Source organism: Miniopterus schreibersii, assembly GCF_964146895.1.
Source record: "Miniopterus schreibersii genome assembly, chromosome: 1".
In the NCBI taxonomy this organism is placed as follows: Eukaryota; Metazoa; Chordata; class Mammalia; order Chiroptera; family Miniopteridae; genus Miniopterus; species Miniopterus schreibersii.
This window is the reverse complement of record NC_138101.1, coordinates 63,470,342-63,482,783: the sequence shown is the minus strand read 5'-3', so window position 1 is coordinate 63,482,783 and position 12,442 is coordinate 63,470,342. Positions and strand designations below refer to the sequence as shown.

General features: G+C 36.5%; 1 pseudogene across 1 annotated transcript; it reads left to right on the top strand.

Annotated features, from left to right (window-relative positions):
• The first annotated feature begins 10,962 nt into the window (after window positions 1-10,962).
• LOC308565646 (large ribosomal subunit protein uL6 pseudogene) lies at window positions 10,963-11,780 on the top strand (annotated as a pseudogene). The gene is made up of 2 exons: window positions 10,963-11,041; window positions 11,294-11,780. The product of its transcript is annotated as a large ribosomal subunit protein uL6 pseudogene (transcript).
• The last annotated feature ends 662 nt before the right edge of the window (window positions 11,781-12,442 follow it).

The window sequence follows — 12,442 nt, the reverse complement described above, 5'->3', positions numbered from 1 at the left end:
TCCACATCCTCACCAGAAATCTAAAACTTCCGCTCTTTCATACCTAGAAAAGGTTTCTGCCTCTACTGAAACAGTATTCAGAGACTTTTTATAAGAGTAAGCCTTTGTAATGGACCTGTCATGGAAATTGAACTTGGAAGGGGATTAGAGAATGGGTGACATATATTCGGAGACTATCCTACTTTCACAGATCCTGCAAGGAAGGTTATTTTTCTTTTGCTTTAGATCTACCTAATGATCTCGATACTACAAAACCACAACCTGGTCCCCCTCCATTCTGGATGAATGATGTCAAATGTTACAGTATCATTTGACAATTCTATAGGGACATTTTGTCATAGACAGATCACTGGGTGTCCCCTAATGATTGGTATTGGGTCTGTGGTATAAAAACCTAGTGGTTATTATTCCCCAGAATTAGACAGGAACTCGTTACTCCAGCAAACTAGTGCCTACTTTCAGGATTGTCTCTGACATCATCCAGGGTCTATTTTGTCACACTGAACCCACCAAGTAGGAAACTTTGCTTGACTTTCCATAAGAGGAGCTAAGGAAATTGTATCAGCAATTACTCCACTCTAAAATTGGCTGACATGACTGATAAAATGGGAGCTTTGAAAGAATATGGGTCAGGAATTCACATTTTATTTTTCTATTTGTTAATATTAAAGGGCTGAATTATAGCATGTGGCTTCATGCCATGTCTGATAGTTCAAAATCAATGCAATGTGGTGCTGTCAACAATGAAGCATTAACAATAAAACCTCAAATTTCCTGCATTATTTACTAGTTGGACTAGAAGCCTTTAAAAGCCTTGACCTAAGTAGTTAACAATTCTGTACAATGGATACTAACTGCAAAAAAGTAAATTGTGTCATTGAGTCAAGAAAAGCCACTATAATTACATAATGAAAAGTTTCTATAAAGGAAATATTAAAAAGCAATTCTAAAATGTGTTCTCCAATTTATCTGATCACAAAAATCATCTGGCATCTCCATTTTAAGAAGATTAGAAATTCTGCTTCTGGCAGATTGGTTGGGTTGGACTCAGGATTCTACATTATTTTTACAAGTGCCCCAGGTGATCTTATAGAAGTTTGGAAAACACTTCTAGAGTATACTGTATATTTTATTATTAGTTTCCCAAATTACTGATCTTACATTCCTCTGCCTCTTCTTATTGCTCACATTACCCTCGCCCACTAAGCTAAACATTTAGGACCTCAATTTTAGTTTATACCTGCAGCACTGGACATATTGAAAGACTAAAATAACCTCCAAACTAATAATCCTCTCTCTTGGTTCTTATACAGATGCCAGACTAATCCTCTAAAAATACTTTTGTAATCATGTTTAACCCTTGATAAAGAAAATATTTTGAAAGCAGGGGTGTAAGATTGCTGGCTCTGGAGCAGACTTCCTACATTTGAATGTTAGCTTTGCTAGCTCTGTAAACTTGGCAAGATATTTAACCTCTCAGTGTTCTACTATCTCTATTCATAAAATATGTAATGCTGGACACCCCTTATACCTGTACTGATTAATCATATCAGCAATCATTTTATCTAAGTGAGATAATCCGTAAGTTTTGTCCCAGGTTCTGGCACAGATTAAGTGGTCAATCAAAGTTAACTATCATTGTTATATAGTGATATAATAGCTTGAAATATTACCCATTTATCTTACTTCCCAATATATGATTTCTTAGTCATTTGGAGGCATCTGCTTTGCTTAAATGAAACTAGAATTGTAAAGCAGGAATAAACATTAAAAGTAACTGCCAGCGTTCTTGTTTTTGTTGTTTAACTTAAAATGAATTCTTGAACCCATATCAAAAACAAAAACAAGCCCGGCCGGGCGTGGCTCAGTGGTTGAGCATTGACCTAGGATCCAGGCAATTGGGGTTTGATTCCCGGTCAGGGCACAAGCCCGGGTTGTGGGCTCGATCAATGACTCTCTCATCATTGATGTTTCTATCTCTCTCTCTCCCTCTCCTCTCCTCTCTGAAATCAATAAAGACATATTTTTAAAAAAAACTAAAAAAAAACAACCAGCAATGTTTTTAATTTGTAGGAACCAAGTTTTAGAGGGAAGAAAAGACTCTTGAAAATCAGATAGGAATACCCAGAAAGAAGCAGAGCACAGAGTTTATGCCATTTTTTTCTTATGATTTAAAAAAGACTAGGGGGTTACCTTGACCGTTCTACTCAGGCAAAACTAAATAAGAATCAGCTGGACTCAGGAGGAGAGACTTTAGTGGCATAGGAACTTGGAGATATCTATGGGGCCTGAGATGAGATGCCAGCGGCAAGACCTCAGTACACCAGAGAGAAGAGTGAAATCGCACCTGGAGCTGCCAAGCAAGGTCTGGCATCAGCAACAGGTTAGGTAGAGAGAGCCAGGCTGGCTAAACATTAGGTAAGGATCCCTGTTAGGTGTGTGCTTTGCAACAACCTTCGACTGCAGTCTCCATGTCTCCCACAGAACTATCAGCAGAAACAACACCCTCCAACAGTTAGGGATTTACTGAGTCCCATCCGAACTCTCCCATGTGGGCTAACCTTTTACAACACCTGGAACATTCCTAAGCTTCCCCAGACAAAGGGTTGTGTCCTCAGAGAAGTATTATGGAATAAAAGGGAAAGCTTCAACAATTATGCTTGGGCTAACACTACTGAAACCTATGCCAATTACAGTTTATTATTACAATGATTTCTTATTGTCTTTTATGCCATGTCTAACCTCCATAATTGGGGCTCCAGACTCAAATTACTGTCATTAATCAGAAGTATGGGACATTTCAGTAAAGTATATCTCTTGAAATTGGCCCAAATCAAATCATCTACATGTAGGTGTTCCAAGGAAAGACAGGCAAGCATATAAAACCTGTTTATATGGGTTATAAAATCAAAATATCTTACAAAATAGTAGATTCCAAATGATAGAGGACTTTCTCGTGTCTCTATTTTGACCAGAGTAGTGTACACACACACGCACGCACACACAAGCTGTGACAGCCATGGAGACATGCTACTTGGATCTAGCTTCAAGAAAAAACTTGCCATTCAACTGCAAGGAATGCAATTACTCACAGCTCCCAATTATTGCCTTCAGTAGCCACCTTTTCTTTCTTTCTTTTTTTTTTTTTTTGCACCTGTCTATTATCAAAGATTTATTTGAATATGTTCCAGATAGTTAATGCATGAATTAGTTTATGACATAACATGAATTCAATACATTTGTACATGCTAATAGCAAAGACTGTGTAGAACAGTGTTGTTTTAGTGTTTCAATTAGCCTTCAATTGTTTAAAACTGGAATGAAGTTTCTAAACACACTTAGAAAGATATATACAATACAGATGTGAAACACTGTTTTTAGCACAATTATGATTATTAAATGAAACGCCTACTATGTAAACAATGTAGTAACATGCACCTTCTGTAAATTTAATTGCATTATAATACTTCACAGAAGATATGAACATTCTACATAGGACTTCTCTTGTGTATTTCTTCAAAGATTGAAACATATTCCAAATAATTTGTGTATTATTCTAAGACATAACATAAAATCAATACATTTATAAATGGTAACAGAAAGCCAATATTGGAACAGCATAGTTTTGGGGTTTCAATGAGGATCTCATTGCGTAAAACTTGATTGACCATTGTAAAATTTATTCATACAAAGTGGGATTTGGCAAAGTTTTAAGCAAACACTAAAATTATAAATGAGAAACTAACTATATAAAGAATGTGCAAACATGCTCCCCAAGTAAATGCCATCATGTTAAAATACTTCACAGAACATATGAGCATTCTACAGAGTGATTCACCTGTGTATTACTTCAAAAAGTGAAACGTATTCCAAAGAGCTGTAATGTGTGTATTACTCTATGAAATAACCTTAAATCAATACAGTTGTACATGCTACTTGCAAAGACTATTGAGAAAAGTCTAGTTTTAGTGTTTGAATGAGGTTTGCATTGTTTAAACCTCTAGTGAAGTTCATGTACACTCTTAGAATGATGTATGCATAGAGTATTTGGAAACACTGTTTTTAAGCACAAAATATAGCTTCTACATGAAAATCCTAACTATATAGTAAGTGTTGTAAAATGCTCTTTCAGCAAATGGCTTTACATGATAATACTAAACAGAAGATACGAGCATTTTACAGAGTAATTCACCGGTATATTATCAAAAATTTATTTGAATATGTTCCAGATAGTTAATGCATGAATTAGTTTATGACATAACATAAATCCACCTTTTCTTTAAATGTATTTTTATTAAATTTATTGGGGTAACCTTGATTAATAACAGTTTTCAAGTGTACAATCATCTGTGTATTGTGCGTGCCCCCACCCAAAGTCAAATCTCCTTCCATCACCATGCACTTGACCCCCTCTGCCCTTCAGTATCTCACCTCATCCCCCTTTCCCTCTGGTAACCACCATACTATTGTCTGTGTTTGCAAGTTTAGTTTGTTTGTCTTGTTTGTTCATTTGTTGCTTTCAGTTTTATATCCCACATATGAATGAAATTGTATGGGTCTTGACTTTTACTGTCTGACTTATTTCACTTAGCATGATATTCTCAAAGTTCATCCATTTTGTCACAAATGGCAGTATTTCATTTTTTATGGCTGAGTAGTATTCCAGTGTGTGTGTGTGTGTGTGTGTGTGTGTGTGTGTGTGTGTGTGTGTGAGATCACATCATTTTTATCCAGTCATCTATAGAGGGACACTTTGGGTATTTCCATGTCTTGGCCACCGTGAATAATGCTGCAGTGAACATAGAGGTGTATGTATCTTTGCGAGTAAATGTTTTCAAAATTTTGGGGTAGGTGCTCAACTTCACTAGTTATTAGGAAAATGCAAATTAAAACTACAATGAGATACCACTTCACACCTATTAGATTGGCTATTATCAATAAGACAGGTAATAACATGTGTTGGAGAGGTTGGTGAAAAAGGAACCCTCACTCACAGCTGGTGGGAATGTAAACTGGTACAGCCACTATAAAAACCCTATTGAGGCTCCTCAAAAAGCTAAAAATAAAGCTACCATATGACCCAGTATCCACCTTTTGAGCGGAGGTCACCCTTTCCAGACAGCCCCCAGCCAGTGGCTGCTGTGGATGGGTCCAGGGACCTGAAGGTGTCTGCCTAACAGGAGACTCCTCTCAGGTGTGTGGCTCAGGGCCCTCTGCTGGTCCGGCAGGTACTTGGTGGCATCTGCATAATGCCCGAGGCTCCCCTGCCCAGGCCTTCTCCACCCTCCTTTCTTTTGCAGGTGCCAAAGGTGTTTCCTCCTCCCTTTATTTCTCACGGGCATTCTCCCTCATTAAATTTCGTGGACTACTAATCCTGTCCCAGCACTTTCTCCTCAGAGAGCCCCACTGATGCACACATCAATATTTTTTTTTATTTTACATTTGAGTTCAAAATAATATGTGTATAATATCCATGTGTATGTGCAAGTGCGAACAAACAATTATCTCATACGCAGCATGAAGCAGGAGAAATACTTTTCAATGTTTATTTATCTCACCTCAACACTTAAGTAAGTTACTCCTAAATGTATTACCCTAACTTACTAGGAAAGAAATCATGTCACATCAACAGAAACTAAATCACAGGGGGGAAGGACGAATAATATTTGGTAAAAGCAAAATATGTAAATAAAGAGGATATAATAAGCAAATCCCTTGCATAACACAGGAGAAAGTCTGCAGATTAATATTTCTTATAATCATAGCTATTTATAAAAGGGTTTTGGTGTTTGGTGTGGATAAGTACAATGCAATAGATTTTCATTAGACTACTAATAAAAAAAACAACCAACATTTATTCCCACAGATTGATTTTGGGGAAATTGTACTCTTTTGCTCTGAGCCATACCACTTTTATTATGAGAAAGCTAAAATATGTAATATTAAGACAGTTCTATTCTCCATAAACAGCAATTATTAACATTGGCATAAGGGATAACATCAACTGAGCAACAATCTTGATTAAAAAATACTTATTGGAAATAAAATGATCAAAGTAGGTATCTTAAATAGGATGGTCAAGGTAAGTAAACAGAAAAAAAAAAAAAAACAGCCAAATGAGTGTTGTCCTTCAAAGTAGTCATCCTGGGAAAGTACAATTTATTCCAGTAAAGCCATTTTGATCAGATAGTCTTTACTTCACTTTGGGAATTATCTCACCATTTAGTTTATAAAAACCATTCAAGAAAACAAGTCACATTGCTATATATTCACACATTTTTTAAATCCTCAACTATCTATCTAATTCGTAGCACTTATTCTAAGTAGCTTCTAAGTTTTTTCAAAAATAAAATACACTCCCAAAGAATAAAAATATGTCACATTCAAAGATATTTTTTTAAAGATACATTTCCCACAATAATTCTTAGAAAAGAAATTTCAGAAGCTTCAAACAATGACCTAATATTTTGAATAAGCTAATAGTTCCCAATTATCAAATCTGAAAGAACAAGATGTATGTTTTTTCCTGTTTGCTAAAAATTTATTTTCTTGCCTCTGCATGCTATTTATCTTTAGACTCCACTCAAAATATTTAAAGCCCAATTTCCCCAAAATAGTGTTATTCAGAAAATGTTTGTTCTCTTGAATTTACAAACAACACTCTATGAGCCTGTAGTAAATTTGGTCCCTTCTTACAAGCAATAATTTTTGAAGATTCCCTCTCTATAACCAAATTAAAACAGGATTAGGTTGTCAAATCAGACTAACGTGATCAGAGATTTTAACCTGTGATAGACTCCAGTAAATAATTTAGATTAAAAGAATCAGACAAACAGAGAAAGATCTGGGATGTCAAAGGTGGCTCCCAGGTCCTTCTTTGCTGGGTCAAACCCACCCTTCTGGCCAAAAATGGATGGGATTTTTTAAGGAGGTTCATGGGCTCCTCATAGAGTGCGAGCATCCAATTGTGAGACATCTTCACACCCCAGACAGTTCTATAGTTTAGGAGACATTCCCTAGGGTTCCAAGCTGCCAGTACATGCTGGTGGCATTTTCTAGAAGGCTTTTGCTCCTACCAAATATCATTAGTCCTTTTACCCTGGGGTCTAGTTGATAAAGGGATCAAAGCTGTGCCAAATCACTTAGCACAATTTTAGGAGTGGGAAGAAATAAAAGAGAAGAAAACAACAACAACAAAAACAACTCTTGAAACTCTATCTGTCCAGGGTGTTACTTGAACTTGAGATTTATGGTGGTTTAAATTTTTTTAAAAAATTGATGCACATGAATTAGTCAAAGATGGTACGCAGAATTCTGTGACTCCCACTGGTCTGGTAACTAAAAATCACTCTCTGGGTAGACAAACCACTAATCTTCTAATAGAAGAGCCTATGATAGATTACAGTTCAACAAAAATGTAGACATAATGTGTCTGGATGTCACCTCTTCCTGTAAAGAACTTTAAAGGGTAAAGCCATCATCTGCCAGTACAGAGAAGTATGTGCTTATGGCCAACTGGATGTTAAGAAGAAATATGAAAGGCTTATTTTTTTGTTTTGTTTTTGTTTTTATTTTATTCTTTCCATCACCATTGAAAGCCTTAATTAAAAATCTTATTGCAATCTTGTCAAATTTCTTGCACTGACTTTCAAGTTCCTGTAAGATCTGTTCACACAACACCCCCAACTGTTCTCTCTCTGACTTTTATCTTACTAATTCTCCTCTGATCACGTAATCCTCATGGCTTTTGCACTGTCTATTTCCCTCCATGTGAACTGCTCTTCCTCTGGACCTGTGTAAGGCCACTTCCTCCAGCTTTTATCAATGGATCTCTTCTTATTATCTTCCCTAAAATAGCAAATCACTCCCACTGCCAACTCCAGCAACGTACCCATATTTACCTTTGTGTGCCTTACACTTAGCACCTTCTACTGTATCTTACAATTTTTTTCGTTCATTTTGTTTATGTCTCCACCAAGAGAATGTAAGTTCAAAGGAGATAAGGATCATTTATCACTCAGTTTTATTCATTACTATATCCAAGACTTAAAATGGTTTTTGGCATATAACAGTTGCTCAATAAATACTTATTGAATGAACGGGTAATTGTAAAGTTTTTGTAAATAGTAAATGTATTGTAATCTTTTTACAAATTGGAAACAATGATGCAAGAAACAGACATAGGACAATCAAGAAGAAAATGCTAAATAATTTTAAATCTAGTTGAGAAAATTTATTATAAGCATGGAAAAACTTCAATAATTAATTAAATTTAAATCATAGATAAAACCACACGGAAGATTAGAAATCAGGGGTCCAATGCATTGATTATAATTTGTGATAAAATAAGGCAACTTAGAATGAAAGGTAATATGTAAATCATGTAAATGCTTTAGATTGATCTAAATCCCAGTTCTATCACCTATTAGCTAAATGAATTAGATCAAGCACTTCAATGTCTCTTAGCCTTGACAAACTTACCTATAAAATAACAGTGCTTACTTTACAGGTTTCTTAGGGTCATTAATATTAGATGGTTGATATAAGTACTGATCCCAGCGAACGATTCAATAAAATAGCAGCATTACTAAGATTTTTTGGAAGTAATACAGAGGGAGGAGATCTCTTGCTTCTATCAGTAAATATATAGCTATTTAAATGCAGCAAGGAGGGTCACACAATTCATAGTACAGCTTAGATTTTCAGAGATGTAGCTCCTTTATTTTGTTCATTATTAATCCACCCACAAAATAGACACTCAACTAGATTTGTATCTAATTTTAATAACTTAAAAGACCACACAATCTCTCCATTAATATTTTTATTAATAAAAATACTTAATCTCCCATATAGCCACTACTTTGCTGTTTCCTTCCTTAAAGTAATTTCCAGGAATATAAGGGGAAGACTATGGTACATGTCCTTGTGGCAAAGCAAGCAAGGGCACCTCTCATTTCATGCAAGCACTGTTTCCTGGAACAATGACCTTGGTGTTCAGTTCCCTATAGTCTAATAGCCTCTAATAATCCAGGCTACCCTGGAAATCTTGTGGTTGACTCTTTAATTTATGCTGTCTGCATAGGCCACTGACCCTTGAGTGATTACTCTTTACTTTATCCAGTGTTCCAGCCTGGGGATTTCTACTTGACTCAGCTGTGGAATCATATAACCTCACCAGAAACTTCCTCTTATCAGCCTCCTGATAATACTCTCTCAGGGTACATGACAAATATGAAAGCCATGTGGGCATCCACTTTATCAGGCTCATCATATCCTCCAAAGTGGCTGGTTACACACACCCTCTCAGTACAGAGTAAGTAAACACACATACACACACATATAAGATAGATAGAGATGATTGATGATGATAGATGATAAATGACAGATGATAGATGATAGATGATAGATAGACAGATAGATAGATGATAGATTAGATAGATAGATATAGATATAGATAGATGATAGATGATAGATAGATGATGATAGACAGATGATGATAGAAATAGATGATGATAGATGATAGATGATAGATAGATGATTGATAGATAGATGATAGATGATAGATAGATAGATAGATGATAGATAGATAGATAGATGATAGATATAGATAGATGTATGTACATATATGTATATATGTGTGTATGTATGTATATGTATGTGTATATATATGTGTGTGTACATATATATATATATCAGTTGTCCAGAAAATCCTGATTTCTTTCACTCTAAAATATTTTGCACTCTAGACAATAAATTGAACTGTCACCCTACAAATGGAAGAGAAGGTAAAAAGGCCCTGCTCTTACGCTCCTACTTATTCATCTAAGGTCCCTGTGACTTGGATCCTCCCCTTGGAAACCCAAAATCCAGAGAAGGGAGATCAGGCCACAAAGGCCCCGTTGCTCTACCTCCCCCGGAGCTGTGCCTCCTCTTCTCGTCCTTTCCCCCTCTTCCAATCCCTGGCTCGGCTTCCATGACAAACAAGGACATTCCTCCCACATTTCAGGAGATCTAGGAGCCAAGTCCTCCAGGCTGGATTCCCGGCAGAGAAACAAATTTTGCTTAATTCCTTCTTAAAACAATAGCTTTGCGAAGTTGATGCTGTTGCATAACCCGGCTCCGTAATGAAAGCAGCTGACCATCTATCTGGCTCAGACTCCCTGCTCCGTCAGTTTATTATGCCTGTTGGGGCATATTGAGGGGCCGAGGCTGTAATACGTGCATTACTCACCTTAAAGTGTTTTCTTTTATTCATTTTATCTTAATGACTCTTTCAATTTCATATGAATACAATTGAGATCTCCTTCAAAGACATTAACTTCAATTCCTTCAATACCAAAGGCAAGAAAGAGTGCTCTGTGAATTATAAACTGTGTGTCTTAATCGAAAGATAAAACCAGAGCTGAACAGGAATAAAATATAAAGTTAACAGTTTGCCTCAAAGCTGCCCCCACATTTCTAATCAGCACCCTCCTCCCACTAAGGCAGGTTCATCTTCAAGTGTCCTACTAGCTGTTCCTCAGCCAGATCATTCCTCTCTCTAAACCATGTATTTTGTTCTTTAAAAATTATTCTTAGGGTACCATTTTACCTTCTATCAATATCTACTTCTCCACCCACAAAAAATAAAACAACTAGGAAAGTTTAAATGAAGAGTGTGTATGTTATATATCTGGAGAAATAATGTGAGTCTGGGGAAATATGTACACTTGTATCTAGCTTTTGGATTCCATAGCAAGCAGCAATGGAAAAAACAGTTGGGAAATGACTTTTGAGTGGGCCAAAGGAAAGTGTCTGCCACAAGCTTCTCTCATTCCCAATGTCCTTAGGACTGGACATTATACTTAAATTTCTGCCTAGTATAGGGTCCAAAAGCTAGATTCTCATTTTCTCAGAATGACAGGGTTCTGGCCAAAGAGCCATGAGTCAAAAGGGGAAATCTAGGCAGCATCTACTGCAAAAATGAAGAATATGCTCAGTGATCAGACTGTTGACATTCCAGAAAATGCCGACATCCATCTGAAACAGCAATTTTCAACCTGTGTGCCACAAGAGTTTTTGAAACATACAATACCTGACGATTAAGTCAGGGCCACCGACCTCTTTTTCCTTATATTGTGAAATTAAAAAACTGACCACAGCCAACACAATAGCTGTCTGGTGTAAATGAATCAAAATTTTACTTATTTTTTGTCAGATCAGCAAAAAGCATAATATATTTTTTGGTGTGCAGCAGAATTTTAGTAATTAGTTTATGTGAGCCACGAGATGAAAAAGGTTGAAAATGATGAAGGGAGCCCCAGGGGTAACCTGCAGTGGGACTTCAATCACATCAATGTAGAACTCAGTCTCCTTGGAAAGAAAAAGAGGCTCCAGGTTGATAGATGGTGGGAGCAGAAAGACACTGGCCACCATTCACACTCTCTGCAGCCATGTACAGAACATGATCGAGGGTATTACACTGGCCTTCTGTTACAAGATGAGGCCTGTGTACGCTCACTTCCCCATCAACGCTGTTATTCAGAAGAATGGTTCTCTTGTTGAAATCAGAAATTTCTTGTGAAAAATACATCTGCAGGGTTTGGATGAGGTCAGGCATTGCTTGTTCAGTTTCTCAAACCCAGAAATGTGAGTTGCTCTTGAAGCAAACAACATTGAACTTGTATCAAATTCAGCTGCTTTTGTTCAGCGAGCCATAACAGTTAAAACAAGGATATCAGAAAATTTTGGATGATGCCTATGTTTCTGAAAAAGGAACAGTTCAGCAGGCTGACGGATAAGACCCAAGTTGCCCAGCTACAGAAACAGCAAGATGCCAGATGATTCCTCAGACCTATTTATGATATTTTAAAGGTGCAATAAAAGCCATTTATTAATTTGGGGGAAAGGTGGGGGAGGGGATCTAGTAGAGAGTTTCTGGGATTTTATTTGATGACATTAAAAAAATATAGCAATAGCGAATACCATCCTTTCCTCCTTTCTTTCTGCCTTGACTATTAGCATAAAACCAGTAATTGCAGCAGCAACCTTGAGTGCTGAGGTCAGAAAAAGATGCTAAGGTGCTGGAACAGATGTATAGAAAAGATACGGATTCTGGATGACACTGCAGAGAAGTTGACTTAATACCAGCCCTCACCCCTAGAGATTTGTTATATGAGAAAAATAAACCCTATTTGATTAAACCTCCATTTTCAACTGAGTGTATTTCTAACAGACACAAAGCTTTAACAAATTGGAACAATTTTTATTTCATTTTGTCAGGGTAGAATCAGCATTAGTTGGATTTTAGAAGTTTCAATTAAATGATTAATGGATTAATTATTACATCTGCTGCCTTGCCTTTTCCAGCAGCTGGAACATTTTCTGAAATTAAAGATAATGTCAGTGAACATAGAAGGAATTTTGGATATATTACAGATTTTCATTACTCTTTAAAAATGAA